Source organism: Anser brachyrhynchus, assembly GCF_964034855.1.
Source record: "Anser brachyrhynchus genome assembly, chromosome: 1".
In the NCBI taxonomy this organism is placed as follows: Eukaryota; Metazoa; Chordata; class Aves; order Anseriformes; family Anatidae; genus Anser; species Anser brachyrhynchus.
This window is the reverse complement of record NC_137694.1, coordinates 52,183,071-52,198,299: the sequence shown is the minus strand read 5'-3', so window position 1 is coordinate 52,198,299 and position 15,229 is coordinate 52,183,071. Positions and strand designations below refer to the sequence as shown.

Below are 15,229 nucleotides of genomic sequence, written 5' to 3'. Positions count from 1 at the left end.
CAAAATGACTTTCCTGAGATTCCCTTTCCCACAGCTAGAAAATGCCTTATATTCTGAAACCTACTCAGGGTAAGTATATCTCACCAAACTCACAGATCATAATCTGACAGCGGTTACCTTCGTCTTCTCTGATTTATTTTATTTTATTTTGATGCCATGTTAAGTAATTATAAGAATATAAAAACATCTGTAATGGCTCAGACCATAAATTTAGTGCCCTTCAGCTGGTGCCAGGCCTAAGGAAGGAAAGGAAACAGATATTGTGACACTTTTCTGATAATCTTGGTGGTTTTTGTGTCATGATTTAGCAAGAGGTAGCAAGCTGAGTTTAATAACCCCTAATCTATCTTTAATAAAATTTGTTTTATTTGGTTTTGGACCCAAATCAACTCTTCAATTGTAGAATAAAATGTAAAGGAGTCACCTTCAAGCTAGACAATAACTTGTAAGGATGCCCCAAACCTTGTATTCATAATTGTTAATCTATGTATAAATCTGTACATAAATCTAGCAGTTTCTTGTCTCTCCACTGCAGGTTGTTTTATTTGTAAGCCTTCCTCTTAAAACACAGAATCATTTATAAGCTTGCCTGACTCTACTTTTCTTTATGGCTTCCTCTCTATTGGTCCTTCTGTATGTACATACAGAACAGAGCAGCAGTACGCTCCACCTACAAGGAGTACGTTTAGTGCTCCCTCCATTGTATTGGTGTAATTCCTTGTACCACCCACAATCTCCACAGAAAATCTGCCTGAAAAGACTTCAATACCACACATGCAAAATCACTGCTGAGAAAAATGTTATTTTTTCCTCAGTCCATTTATTCAATAATTGCCTTGTGTCCACAGAATACTCATAAGTCCCATCTCATTGCACAACCACAATTGTTTGGTTGCTTTTCTGTAAAATGCTTTTTACAATTTTTGAAATCATTATCACCAGTTGCTTATAGAAAACAAATGATGCATTAAGAAATTGCTGTAAACAACTGTAAAGAAGGCAAGATCTGCTTCCAATCCTAAAATCAGCAGCAACGGTAAAAAACAAATTGACAAATATGGACTTGTGTATTGCTAAAAACACCATCTTCCATAAATATGGAAACTTATGAAACCTGAACCTGAAATTTCAGAACCTGAAATATTAATTGTTTTAATCTTCTCACAAAATAGCATGAAAAATACCTCAAAAATATTTTTATATCTGCAGCTCAGCTGAAGTACAGACCAGACATGGTTGTCTGCATCTTAAATTTGAGGAAATAACAGGTTCCTAGAACAAACGTGATCAATAGACTGTGGTGTGCTTTGCCTTCATTCATTCATTTTTTGTTGTTGTTTGTTTTCTAATTTCAAGAACAGAATTTACTGAATAATTTAGTGCATTAACTAACTAACTTACTACCAATGAGGCTACAGATTAATGAACTGAAATTTAATTTTAAAAAAATACCCAAGGAGATACTGACATTAATAAAGGAAGCTCTTCAGGCTCTTACATCCAGATGGCTATTGCACAGCAGCAGTTAATGGGATGAATATAGTATATATGACTAGAAATAGCTCCTAAATTGGACCTAAATATTATATTCTGGCTCACATGATTCTTTAAATGGTTTGAATCTCAGAAGGGCTGGCTTAACTTTGCAGTATATAATAAGAAATCACACTTTTGGTAATCTTTTCTTCCTTTGTAGCAAGCACATGGCTTTTTGGTCATCTTGTAGACATGGAGTCTTTTTTCAGAAAGGTTGTATCCAAGGAAATATGATTTCTCCCTTTACTAGTACAGGCCAAAGACTTTTTATTGACCTAGCAGGGAGTGGGGGCATCTCTGAATTTGTCTGGACTTGTCTTATCCTGAGCTAATTTTAACAACTGTCTAGTGATCAATTGCTGTTGCATATCTTGTTTTTGCTTAGCTCTGTGATAAAGATCTAATAAACCTAAGCAGTAATTGCATAACACACAAAAGGTCTTTATGCTAACTGGAGCTGAGAGAGGCAACTTAAATTAATAACAGATTAAGATAATCAAACTTTACCTGCAAGAAAATCAGTGAAGAAATAGCATGTAATCAAACTGTGTTAGGAAACATAAAAGCAGACCCAAGCAAATTCAAGACCAAGAAAGAACAAATCCCAGCCATCAACCTCACACTCCTCCATGCAAAAAATTAAAGACTTGGAACTCATCATAATCCCCACAGTAGATAGTAGGATATTTATGGACCTCAGCCCTAACTGTATTCCTAACTATAAGTGTATCCCATTGCAGCCAGAATAGTGATAATTGTTTGCCTTTTTTTTTTTTTTAAATTTGATTTAGATTGTTACTGTATTATTTGGCAAAGAAAAAGTTATTGGTTCCATATGTAAAGTGGCTCCTTTTTTGCCCATGCAAGACTTTGAATACAGCAAAGTATTACATGGATTCTTGCAAGCAAAGTCCGCCTTAAGATGTGGAAAATACAATCTAGATCAATAAAGAAGTAACACTGGCTGAGTTACAACAAAAATTTTTGGTCTTTAAATTAAAAATACAATGCAGTAAAATAAAATACAATAAATACAATACAATACATTACATTTGGCTATAAATTCATCCCCAAATATATAACACGGACACTTTCTCCAGAGTATTTTTCAGAATATTATTATAATAATTAACTTTTATCTTTCATCAGACAAATAATAATTATTTTTGCAGACAAATAATAATTATTTTTGTCACACCAGGTGACATTGGTGTCATCAAATGTCTTGGGTAAGACATTTCCCAAGAACCAATATTTCTTTTCTATGTATTTCAGCCTAATATTGCAAGGGTTTTTTCACTAGTAAGGAGAGTATGTATCTTCAGATAGTGGTTTGGTTTAACATAATGTAATTGTTTTTACAACTACATGTTTTTACTCTAAGTTGACTTTGTTAAGTATCCTGTCCTGAGATGACTGCACCATTTTCTTTTTCTTTTATTATTTCAGTACTCCAGTGCACTGTGTATATTCTTTTTTTTTTTTTTTTTTTTTTAAAGAATTGAAACCAAACAAAACAGATGTTATAGTGTACTGGGAGAATAACTATTCAAGAATAGCAAAGTAAGTTTTCATTTAATTCAGCTTGCTGAACAATGAATTGTCTGTGTGTGTGGATAAGAAAAATAAGGGCAAATAAGTTTACAAGGCTGCAGATTCCCTGTTGTCACCCTCTGGGCACCACACACACTTGGCAGCTCACACTGTATGGCCTAGATGCATCACTGATCACCTTTGCTATCCACATCTTCCAGACAAGGGCTAACCACATCAGTCATGCACATCTTCCAAGTGCCTGTTTGCTCTGTGAAAAGCAAGGGAAGCTTTGGAATGGAAGAGACGTAAAGCATCTAAAAAACTTAACTCCAACAAGAAATGCAGTATTTTGTAACGTGACCTAATTATAGTTATTGTGAACAAGAGAAGAAATCATGGATTTTCTGATGCAACAGGCATTTAACAGTTGCTTATAGACAAATGACTAACATATAAAAGAGGGTTTGTCTTAGTATGTCTTAATATGTCTTAACTTGTCTTAACATACAGTACTATTTTTTTTTATTTTTTTTTTTTAAAGTAGATGCAGTTGTAGCAACTGAGCGTCCAAGCATAAAATGGGATGTCAGTGTAGATGCAGCTCAGGAAATATGATTTCAACTCTGTTAAAATAAAGGACACAAATGTTGGCCAGCATTTCAGGACTTCTCATGAAGTTCAACCAAGACAAGTATAAGGTCCTGTGTCTGGGCTGGGACAAGTCCAAACAAAAATACAGACTGGGTGATGAGTGGATTGAGAGCAGCCTGTAGAGAAGGACTAGGGGGTATTGGTGATCAAAAAATAAAACATAAAAAATAAAAAAATAGAGCTGGCAACATGACCTTGCAGCCCAGAAAGACAGTCGTATCCTGAGCTACATCAAAACAAGTGCAGCTAGCAGCTAAAGGGAAGTGATTCTCACCCTCTGCTCTGCTCTCATGAGACTCTACCTGGAGTATTGCATTCAGCTCTGGAGCCTCCAGCATAAGAAAAACAGGGACCTGATTGAGCGAGTCCAGAGGGGGATTATGAAGATGATCAGAGTGCTGGAGCACCACTCCTATAAAGACAGGATGAGAGAGTTGGGGTTGTTCAGCCTGGAGAAGAGAAGGCTCCAGGGAGACCTTGTAGCAGCCTTCCAGCACCTAAAGGAGGGCTACAGAAAAGATGAGGTGAGACTTAAGATCCAGAGGGGCATTGGACAGCTGAGCAAAAGTTAAGAGAAGAGGGGCAGAATCAAGGAATCGCCTTTTTTGTTTGATAGTTTTAACTGTACTGTTACTGAAGTTATTCTGTATTTGACTTCATCAAGGCCTTTGACACAATCTCCCATACTATTCTCCTGGAGAAGCTGGCAGCCAATGGTTTGGACAGTTACTCTCTTTGATGGGTTAAAAACTGACTGGACGGCCAGGCCCAGAGAGTGGTGGTGAATGGAGTGAAATCCAGCTGGCGACCGGTCACCAGTGGTGTTCCCCAGGGATTGGTGTTGGGGCCCATCCTCTTTAATATCTTTATTGATGATTTGGATGAGGGAATTGAGTGCACCCTCAGTAAGTTTGCAGATGACACCAAGCTGGGGGGAAGTGTCGATCTGCCAGAGGGTAGGAAGGCCCTGCAGAGGGACCTGGACAGGCTGGGTCGATGGGAAAAGGCCAATGGGATGAAGTTCAACATGGCTGAGTGCCAGGTCCTGCACTTTGGCCACAACAACCCCATGCAGTGCTACAGGCTTGGGGGAGAGTGGCTCGAAAGCTGTGAAGAGGAAAAGGATCTGGGGGTGCTGGTCAACGCTTAACTGAACATGAGCCAGAAGAGTGCCCAGGTGGCCAAGAAGGCCAACAGCATCCTCATTTGTATCAGGAATAGTGCAGCCAGCAGGACCAGGGAGGAGATCGTTCCCCTGTATTCTGCTGTGGTGAGGACGCACATTGAGTACTGTGTTCAGTTTTGGACCCCTCACTACAAGACGGACATTGAGGCCCTGGAGCATGTCCAGAGAAGGGCTACGAAGCTGGAGAAGGGCCTGGAACACAAGTCCTGTGAGGAGCAGCTGAGGGACCTGGGGTTGTTTAGTCTGGAAAAGAAGAGGCTCAGGGGAAACCTTATTGCTCTCTCCAACTACCTGAAAGGAAGTTGTGGGGAGCTGGGGTTCGGCCTCTTCTCGCAGATATCTAGTGATAGGACTAGAGGGAATGGCCTCAAGTTGTGCCAGGGGAGGTTCAGGTTGGAAATCAGGAGACATTTCTTCTCAGAAGGAGTGGTCAGGCATTGGGACGGGTTGTCCAGGGAGGTGGTGGAGTCATCTTCCCTGGGGCTGTTTAATGAAAGTTTGGACTTGGTGTTTAGCGACATGGTTTAGTGGGTGACATTGGTGGTTGGGGGACAGTTAGACCAGCTAATCTTGGAGGTCTTTTTATGTCTCCCTAATGATTCCCATAGAATCATTAGGTCTCCCTAATGATTCTATCATTCTATTCTATGGCTGTTTTATTAAATTATTAGAATGCTAATAGTAGTAACAATAAAGTTTTATCTCCACATAAGTGGTATATTCCTTGTTCCTTATAACAAGATTTTAAGTGTAACAGAAAAGTGGAATAAAAATCATTAAAAACAGTAAATTAAAAAAAAAATCTTTAAGTATAAATGGAGAAAAAAGGACTGCAACATGAGAATCAGGTCTGATTTTATGTTTTTTTCTTTTTTTTTCTGAAATGCTGATATTTAACAGATAAAAAGTGGACAATACTAAGGAATGTGTTTCTGCTTTTATAATTCCAATACAATTTCTTGTTGGCTATATGAAACAGCATGTTTTCTGCAGCTCCTTATCATAAGGATCAATTTTAAATGGCATTTATTCATAGACAGGTTCTCAAAGATAAGTAGGCAGATAAGGATGTGCCAGATTGGATCTCCCAAAGACTCTTGGGCTACATGTATATCTGCAACAGATAGTGTAGGCCTGAGAGCCAGTGCAGTGACATTCAATTTTTGAGACTTGTTTCCTGAAAAGCCAGTACAGACCTTAGTTTGTCTCTGAATCAAGCACAATGCATTTGCAAGTCTTTGAAGTAACAGTGAACTTAGGCCCCATCTCTTTAGGAAGCAACAGGGAAAAGTACCTGTGAATTGTCCCAAATGAATCAGGGAAGGGGCCTCTAAAAAGGTGGTGCAGCAGCTCAGAGCCCAGCTGAAGTGCCTCAACACCAATACATGGAGTATGAAAAGCAAGCTGGAGGAGTTGGAAACCATGGTGCAATTAGAAAACTATGACCTAATTTCTATTACAGAAGCATGGTGGGACAAATCATAAAATTGGAACACTGCAATAAAGGGCTACAAGCTTTTTAGAAGAGATACACGGGGAAGGAGGGGCAGGGGTTTTGCCCTCCATGTTAATAATAAATAGTGAGCAGGCCAAGAGCCCTTTAGGCCCTTCTGCACAGCAGAGGGCTACATGACAGGATCTCCCCTTAAGTAGGGCTGACTCTCAAGGTCATGCTTGCTGCAGAGGTCCCTCATTCCTCACCAGAGATTCGTTGCTGCAGCAGATCCTCAGTAAGTGACTAACAGCTTGCTAAACTTTGTAAGCTTCTCAAAGATCATATCTTAGCTTGTCTGTGCACATATAATCCTTAGACATAACTGTTGTCCCATCTGGGAATGGGATTCCCATCTAGGAATGGATTCAGCTGTGCCTAAGCTCCTTACCTCTTCGGTTCAAGGAGTTTAGCAAGCAAGGGGGTGTACTCTGAACCTCGTGCTTCAACAGGAGGGTCTTCCTCATGTGTCTGACTTAACCCATGCTCTATGCAGTAAATAATGGATGCATCATACCACCTTGAATTTCATTAAGTCAGTGTCTTATTTATGATTAAGCTTTGTTAGATCACTACATCATATCAATAAATATATTGTGTTGTATAAATAAATATATTGACATAATTATTGTGAGTGAAGTATATAACTTCTTCTGTGGCAACTGGAGATGTATGACTCATTCCTATCCTCTGGGAGCCGTACAGAAGAAAGTCTCTCCAATACCTATCTTAGGTCTCACAACAGCCCTTTTTAGACCATGCAGGCAAAAAAAAAAAAAAAAAACCTATTCTGTTAACAGAAATGCCATATCCAGTGCTGTTTAGGCTAGTCCATGTCTGACTGTCCTGAAGATAATGAAGTATCTAAGCCCCTTACACAACTTTGTCAAGGGGGAAATAAGATGAACAATAGCAAATGCCAACACAACTGATTATTTATTTGGCAATTTTTTGCGTCTTATGTTGTACCTAAAGACTTCTCTTCCTAAATAAGTCTTGTATTTGTCTTACTTTAAGCTTGTCTGATGTGATGAATCACCACGAGTCAGCATCAAGTGACTGAGAGGCCATGTCTTGCACAGCTGCTGGGAATTGTAATCAAAGAAGCCAACTTGATAGGGTCTTGCAGAGGTACTTCATATATAAAAATATAGGTGGCAAAAATTGTTGGTTTTCTTTGTTGTTCCTTCTCCACTATGAATGGGCTAAGCATAGCTATATGAAGTGTTGTAAGTATTCTCAATTATGTCAAAGGGTACTAAGTAAGAAGGCTGGGTATTTGGAGCTGAGATTAAGGAGTCTGGTGATGTAAAATGTCAGGTTTGAGTAGTAATCTTTCTGTTGTAGGTCTGAACCTAGTTCCTTTCTTGCAGAAAGCAGTTAACTATAAGATATGCTAATCCTCTGAGTGTGCTTTCAGTTTCCATGTGATTTAAGAAATGGTGTAAACATGTAGTGTCCTTCAAAAGTGGAGAAGAGCATCTATGCTTTAATGTATATCTGTCCCAGCTGAAGACCCAAGCAACTTAAACTCAAAGGTGAACAAATTCTATGATCCTAGTAGAAATGAAGTGAGACTGATGGTCCTAACTTGAAAGTAGTAACTGAGATGCAGTTACTTTAGGTTAAGTTTAATTGCTATGGTTTTCTGTTATAGCAACAAAGCAGTTTGTACATGGCTGAGGGAACAGAGAATGATTACTTAAATCAAGGATTACAACATCCTCCAAACCCTGTCTACAAGCTGGTTGGGAAGGGACAAGACTAGGAGTGCAAAGACCTAGGATATATATTTTGGATCCATTTGGTAACTCTTATCTTTGTCAGCTGAAGTCTAACGAGGACTGAAGTCCAGCTGTGACAACCCTCTGTTCCCTTTCCATTAAGCTGCAAGTAGATTATTGCTCATAAATATATCCTCTAGGTTGATTTCAGAGGGATCCCAAGGTACTGGCAGTGCCACAGATGTTTTCATGGATGTGCTGTTGCTAGGCCAGAGGTGAAGGGATGTAAGCATCTTTCAGAACTAGACACAAGCATATTTCTTTTTTGTTTCCTGTTGGCAGTACAAAAAAAAAAGTTATGGATGGGTGCTTTGTACTTTTTCTTCTGCTTGGAATCAAGTAATTCATTGTAAAAAGCAGGCCCACAAAGTATTTATTATAGTGTGCTCTTGTACTCTCAGTGATGGTAGCCATGCCTTAACACAGTAATCTATGCATAGTAGTATTTCTGTGTGAAAATGCTTCTTACCAAATCCAGTTGTTACATAATCTCCTTTCACAAATTTCCCAAGACACTTGATGCTAGAGCTGTGATGGCATGCATCCTCTATCCATAAACACCTTAGTACCTTGCTCCCCTAATCATATGGCTAACCACCTTTTCAGCTTGCATTCATGCTAAATCAACTTCTACATAGTAAATGACAGCCCTCCCCCCACCCCTATTTTTTTCTTTTCAGTTGTGGTACATGTTTACATGTTGTAGATGTTTTGATACAGGGGAATTTTTTGCCTGACTAAAAATCAGGCTGCTAAAGGTGGCCTGTGGTGTAGTCCTGACACAAGCTTGCATCTGCTGTAAAGATGAGTATTTCCTGTGTACCCCAGCAGTTTGTGCTCTGTATCCTGTGTGTGGCATAGTCAGGTATAGCAATTTGAAGACAACTTTTAGAGAGCTGTTCAGAGATAATGTACTCATGGTATTGGTACTTTACTGCCTTGAAACCAGTGGAGTTATAACACTTTTGAATTTTCTCCTGGTGACTTACTAGCATCTTGAAAGGTTTAAGAATCTGCCTTTTTAAATTAGGAAATTCATCTAATAAATAACACGTGCAAAACAATTATTCTTTCCTCTGAACAGAACAGATATTTATACCCTCTTTAATGTATGTCACACCACCAATGAACAGCAAAAATGAGAACTCCATCCCCAAATTAAGCCAGTATTCTTCCTTTTTTATAGGGACCTGTAATATCACATTTCTGACACAATGGGATGCTGCTCAAAGCAGCAAATTAACAGTACTTCCTGTATCACTTTATCCCTCAGGAATCTGTCCTTAAGCAAATACTGATTTTTTTTTTCCCCGATTTTTTGTACAAATGAAATCCAGAACACCCAGCAAAAGGAAAAGGCAGTATTGTCCTGCAGTAACATGTTATAACTAGTTTCCCATCCCTTCTGGAACTCCTTACTGAACTTCAAACTCAAGTTTTCATGTTATACAGACATTTTTTTCTCCTTTATTTTTACTGCCTTTCTTCCCTTGATCTCTCTCTTGCTGTGATGGCAGATTACTCCCTTACTAAGCATCTGTGTCTAAAGTTTAACTACCTATATATCTAGCTACGTACGTGTAGATATATAACATACAGAAACATAAACCAAGGCATTTTCTTATGTAATATATTGTATTCAAGCATTATTTTGTTATGTAGAGTTTATTGCCTTAAGCTAGAATGAAGGAACTGAGTGTTTATAGATAGAACTTCTAGTCTAATCATCTGTTGTCATTTTGTTTTCTATTATTTCTTTCCTATGTCTTTTTTGCTGCCTTTATCTTGAAGAAATTTGTGGGATGCCTTTACATGTGAATAAATTGACAATGAGGACAGCTGTTAACATACATAACTGTTATGATTTTTTCCCATATAGTACACAACCACTTCTGAAAAGCAGATGAATGAGACCTGAGCAAAGCCAAGGAAATGTGAGCTTAATACTGTTTCACACTCTAACCTCAAATACTTACCCACAGACATAAAAATATAATTCCTCTGTTATCCACATAAATGTACATATTCTGAAATATGGAGTCAAATTGCTTAACTGATAGTTTTATTATATTGCATGTTTTACAAGGAATGGCTTTTAAATGTTTTTGAACTATATTTCTTAGTCTGAAAATAAACCATTGTTTAGAAGCTATATTGGCATGTGAACTCAGAGTTCTGCCAATCCCTGTTGCTGAGGAAGATTTGCCTTTCTGAAACTGCTGCAAATCTGAGATTCCCAAAGAAAAGGAATTGCTCATATGACGACTTATCTCTTAATGCGGAACTCATGTATATCAGTAGAATGTCTAGTTTTCATAATTGTGAAAATTTGTATAAGAATCAATTTAGGCAGAACAATGAGACTTAAATGTGTATGTTAACACTAATAATCTGAATCATTAATAAAAATGTGCAAGTCTCAAGATTTTAGCAACTGAGAAATAGAGTAAGTTCAAATGACAGAGTCTACAGAGTATAATTTCATTTCACACAGACAGACCTTTATAAACTCAAACTCCTGCAAAGTAGGAGAGTTAATTGGAAAGTAGAGATGGAAAAGGTTCTTCGTAAGTATGTTTCCCCTTCCTCTACTTTTTTTTTTTTTTAATGGGAAACTTAGATTTGTCAAACCTAAAATCCCAAACACTGATATTTTCTACTTTAAGAAACTGAAACCTGGACGTTTTTATCCATAATCTTTCAAAACTTGTGTGTGTGTTGGCTAAAGAGCTAGCATTCTTGCCAGACTTCTGGGTATTAGTCAAAAGAGTTTGAGGAAACTGTTTTTTTTCCATTTAATTGAAAACTAATTTCGTTATTAAAAAAGGGTTCTTAGAAAAAAAAAAAATCTAAGCACCAATGAGACAAATGTCATGTGATTTAGGTTGTTTACCCAAAGGAGCAACCATTTATCAATTTCTCAGTCATCAAACATTTTTTTGAAAGTATTTAATGAGAGTGGTGGCCAGGACAATAAGTTTTCATTTTATTTGATTCCATTCTGAATTATTAAAAAGTCTTGGAACCTTTCCTCTTTATTTCTCTACAGCTGAAACACTTCAAGGAAAAATCCAGCTTCAAAAGCGGGGGGGGGGGGGGAGGAGGAGGAAGAAAAGCATATCCTTATAATGAAATTTTTGATTGCATACAAACTTCAATTTCATGTTTTGTTTTCAAGTAAATACTATCTCTTTAGAAAGAGATTCCTGAGTTTTTAAGGTTATGTAGTTACCTATAGTCAGTACAAGAATTTGACTTAAACCTGTATTTTGCTGCTATAAAAAGTAATGATTTATTTTTGCATTTTAAAGGTTTGTTTTGGAGAGAAAGTAGTTTATTTGTAAAAGTACAAATATTAAATCCTATAATCAAAAAAAAACTTTCCCGTTTTGACCTTTAGAAACATTTAAATGTTATGTGGTCAGATTCTTCTGATCAATGAATAGTAGTGCAAGAAATGCATTTCTGCCTTGTGGCACATGTAGTAATGGTAACTGAAGTGGAGTCCAACTGGGAGTTGTCCTGCATGAAGTGCAAAAGGTATGATTTAACATAATGAGTTGTTAATCCGATGCATTCACCCTTTCTGCATCACAGCATGAGGGCTGGGTAAGCCATCACAATGTTTGCCATACCCAGCCAACCTAACTTCAATTCCTGCTGTAGATTTGGGATCACCTGTACACCAACCTCACCAGGCCAATAAAGATTAAAGATCAAAACACTTAAATAATTCATGTGTTCTCATCAGAGAGATTCTGACACTACAAACCAGGCTGCAATAAACAGAATACAGAGGGCAACAGGAATTTTCCGTGGAAGTCATTGAATGCTCCAGATGTCATTGTGTAATTATAAACTTTAAAAAAAAAAGTAAGTATCAGTTTTATGTCCTGTAAAATAAATGGGGATCTTTCCTTTGAGCTTTGTCCCCCATACTGTGCTGAACAATGTATAGTTATTATGCCAGCTTCAGGTTTAAAAGGTATTCCCTCTTCAAATAGTGAAATGGTATGAAAACTGAAATCCAAAAGGAAAAATAGTATTGTCAGTATGTGTAGATTAAAAGTTTATAAGACTTCAGAAATGGCGAATGAAAATGCAGTCTCAAAATTAAAAAACGAACAAAACTAGAAAACATGAACATGAGGTGAGTCTTTTTTGTCTCAGTCAAGCCAACTTCTTTTAAAAGTGTGAAATAGAACAGAGTTAGTTCTTGTTCTCCCTCTTTTTGTTTTTTCCCTTCAAGCTGTTAAAAAGAAAAGAGCCAAAATACTGCCTTTAATGTTATTTTCAATATTCCATCATGATTTTTATCAGGCCTCTCCCTTCATAACAAGTCCTTTTTTCTCTTTCCATGTTGGGGCCAGTCTTAATGCAGAGCAAAACAGATCCTCATTTTTTTTTTTTTAACACAGTAAAAATGGTGAGAAGAAACATGCCAGACTGAGACTAATATGTTCCCACCCTCTCTTTTTTCTTTTTTTAAAATGAGATGTTAATAAAATCCTAAACTATTTCCAAGTCTTCTTTGCAGAAAAGCTAGCTATCTTAGGTATTAAGCATAATAGGAAATTCACAAGCTGTGTTATAAAGAGCTGCACAGTTTTCAGCTGTTTTCAAAAGTACTAGTCAAAGATGCTACAAAGAAAAGAAAGTATGATCAAGAACAAGGAAAAAAAATTTTTTTGAAGGAAGCCTTTGAGCATGGGGAAAAATACAATAAAAATAAGATTTTTTTAATAGGTGTGGGGGAAGCACTTGCAAGCAGTTGAGAAGAATTGGAAAATAAGAAATCACAGGGTGAAAAAGTTTAAAAGGTGAAAATAATGAAATGTAAATAAACGAAACATAAATCAGAACCAGACTGGCTAGAATAAATTGAGCAGAATTTACAAGGGAAAGAGGAAATAAAGGGGCAGATTTATTTCAGATCTAAAGGCCTTTCAAAGGAGTCTGAAATGTAAAAGAAAGTTGACCTAAGTGAAATGATGTGTAGTTAAAACTGGAAACATAATTAAAAATAAAGTGATTGGACATATGAAAAAAAATCTAAAGGCTTAAATAAAGAGAACTAAGGAACAAAAATTACTTCTGGTGACTGAAATATAAAACCTCAAGTAAATAAAATTAGAATTCGATTCAGAATGAAAAAAAATATAACATGAAAAGCTGCAAAAGCCTTGTGTTCATTTCTAAAAGCAGCTCCAGTGGAAGACTTCTGACCTTCATTATGAATATAAAAATTGAAATGGGAAAACAGTCTTTTTCACAGGCAAAAAAACAAGCTGTCATTTTTTTCATTTGTAATAGTGTGGTTTTTTTTTTTTTTGATTTAAGGTTTTCCAACATAAAAGTTGAAGAAAGCCATGCTGAAAACAGATTTCTTTTCTCGTTGTTCCTGGCATTTCAATGGCAAATACATACCCTGAAACACACCAAGTTATTACTCTTTCAGGCCTAATTTGTTTAGAAAGTATCCTCTTCCCTAATAGCTTGTAATATGAGGCCCTTTAATTTTAAAGTCCTTAATTTCCAGCTATTCAGGACAGCCTCCTGTATCTTCCCAGGTGCACCTACCCCTCAAGGGTGTCAGAACCACCAGGCACAGTTTGTTCATATAGGATCTGATGTTTCCTTAGTATGTCTTTGTATACCAAAAGACAAAATTCTGATCATGAAGTGTAAAGAGAAGTGAGGAAAAATTAAGGTTTTGGCAGCTTTTCTGAAGTCCTTTGAAAGCTACTATTTAAACAGACAGTTCCCTAACCGACCAAATAGCCTAAAGAATCACATGTAATAAAGATAAACATGATTTTGCCTATCAGAGGTAGGAGCACATTCATTTTTTTTTCACTCAGTTAATTCATGGAAAGCTCTGACGATTGCACGTTTTTCTGTAGGTTCCTTTGAGGAAAGATTATAATATAATTCAAAATCAAAGACTTGGAGATATGAATCTGGGCTTAAATGCCTTTTTCTTTTCACTTAAACTGTTTAGTAGCTTCAAAATGAAATGGGTGAAAAATAAGGAACTGTGCAGCATGTCTGCTGAAACAAGACTGCCAGAGTGTATTTCAGCTATTTTTACTTATTCTGTTTTAAAGCTTTCAGTTGACCAATAACTTGTTCTTATTTATAGTATTTCCCTGAATGTACTGTCTATACCATCTCAATAATTAATAGATTCAGTTCTTATTTCAGTGTCATTTTCAGGTTATATCATACAGATCAGAACTAAGGAAAAGCAACAGTTCCAAAATTAAAATACCATGCAATCTTCATTTTCCTAAAATATCTTTAAGAATAGAGTATGAAGTTATTCTGATCCACATTTACAATAAGTATATGTGTCAGAAAGAGATTTTTCAATACAGAAAATCTTATTAACAAGTATTGTATTTCCTACTATTGGAATAATATGCCATTCTCTTTTTAAATAGAATAGACTATTTTATTTCAAAGAGTAGTAACTTTGGTTTATAAAAGCAACCCCAAAGGTTTTTTAGACCCTTTTAAAACTCATTCTGATGACAATAACAGTGAACATGTGTTTCCTTTGAAAACTCTGAAATGTATGGAACAAACAGTTACTTGAGTAGATATCCTTAAATAGGAAAAATTACCTAGTCCAACATGGAAAAGATGATAACTATTCTCCATACTATGGAAACATTTTCGAACTTCACATAAACAAAATGGAAAGGACATTGTCTTTTATGATTGTATCCTTAAGTGTATAGTGTCTTATTCTAGGCTTGCACTGAGAAAGAGAATTAGGGAGGTGAACACTGCCTGATGATTTAGCTAATGTTTTCATACTGACAGACAACAACTTTCCTATTTTCTATAATTCAGTCGGCAAAAAGACTCATAATGGAGAAAAGTATTATTTTTTCATTTTGTTGGAAAAGGGAAATTGAAAGGATATTTTACACTGGGTCTGTAAATCCATCATGAGTCATAGGACTGACAGAATGGCTGAGGTTGGAAGGGAACTCCAGAGACCACCTTGTCCAACCCCTCTGCTCAAGCAGGGTCACC

The 15,229-nt window shown here is 36.7% G+C and overlaps 1 long non-coding RNA gene across 1 annotated transcript; it reads left to right on the top strand.

The window, feature by feature from the left end:
• The first annotated feature begins 7,591 nt into the window (after window positions 1-7,591).
• Window positions 7,592-13,737, top strand: LOC308188268. Its single transcript, XR_013945306.1, has 5 exons — window positions 7,592-7,630; window positions 10,065-10,119; window positions 10,680-10,752; window positions 11,937-12,062; window positions 13,526-13,737. It is a non-coding gene; the product is annotated as an uncharacterized lncRNA (long non-coding RNA).
• Window positions 13,738-15,229: the final 1,492 nt, after the last annotated feature.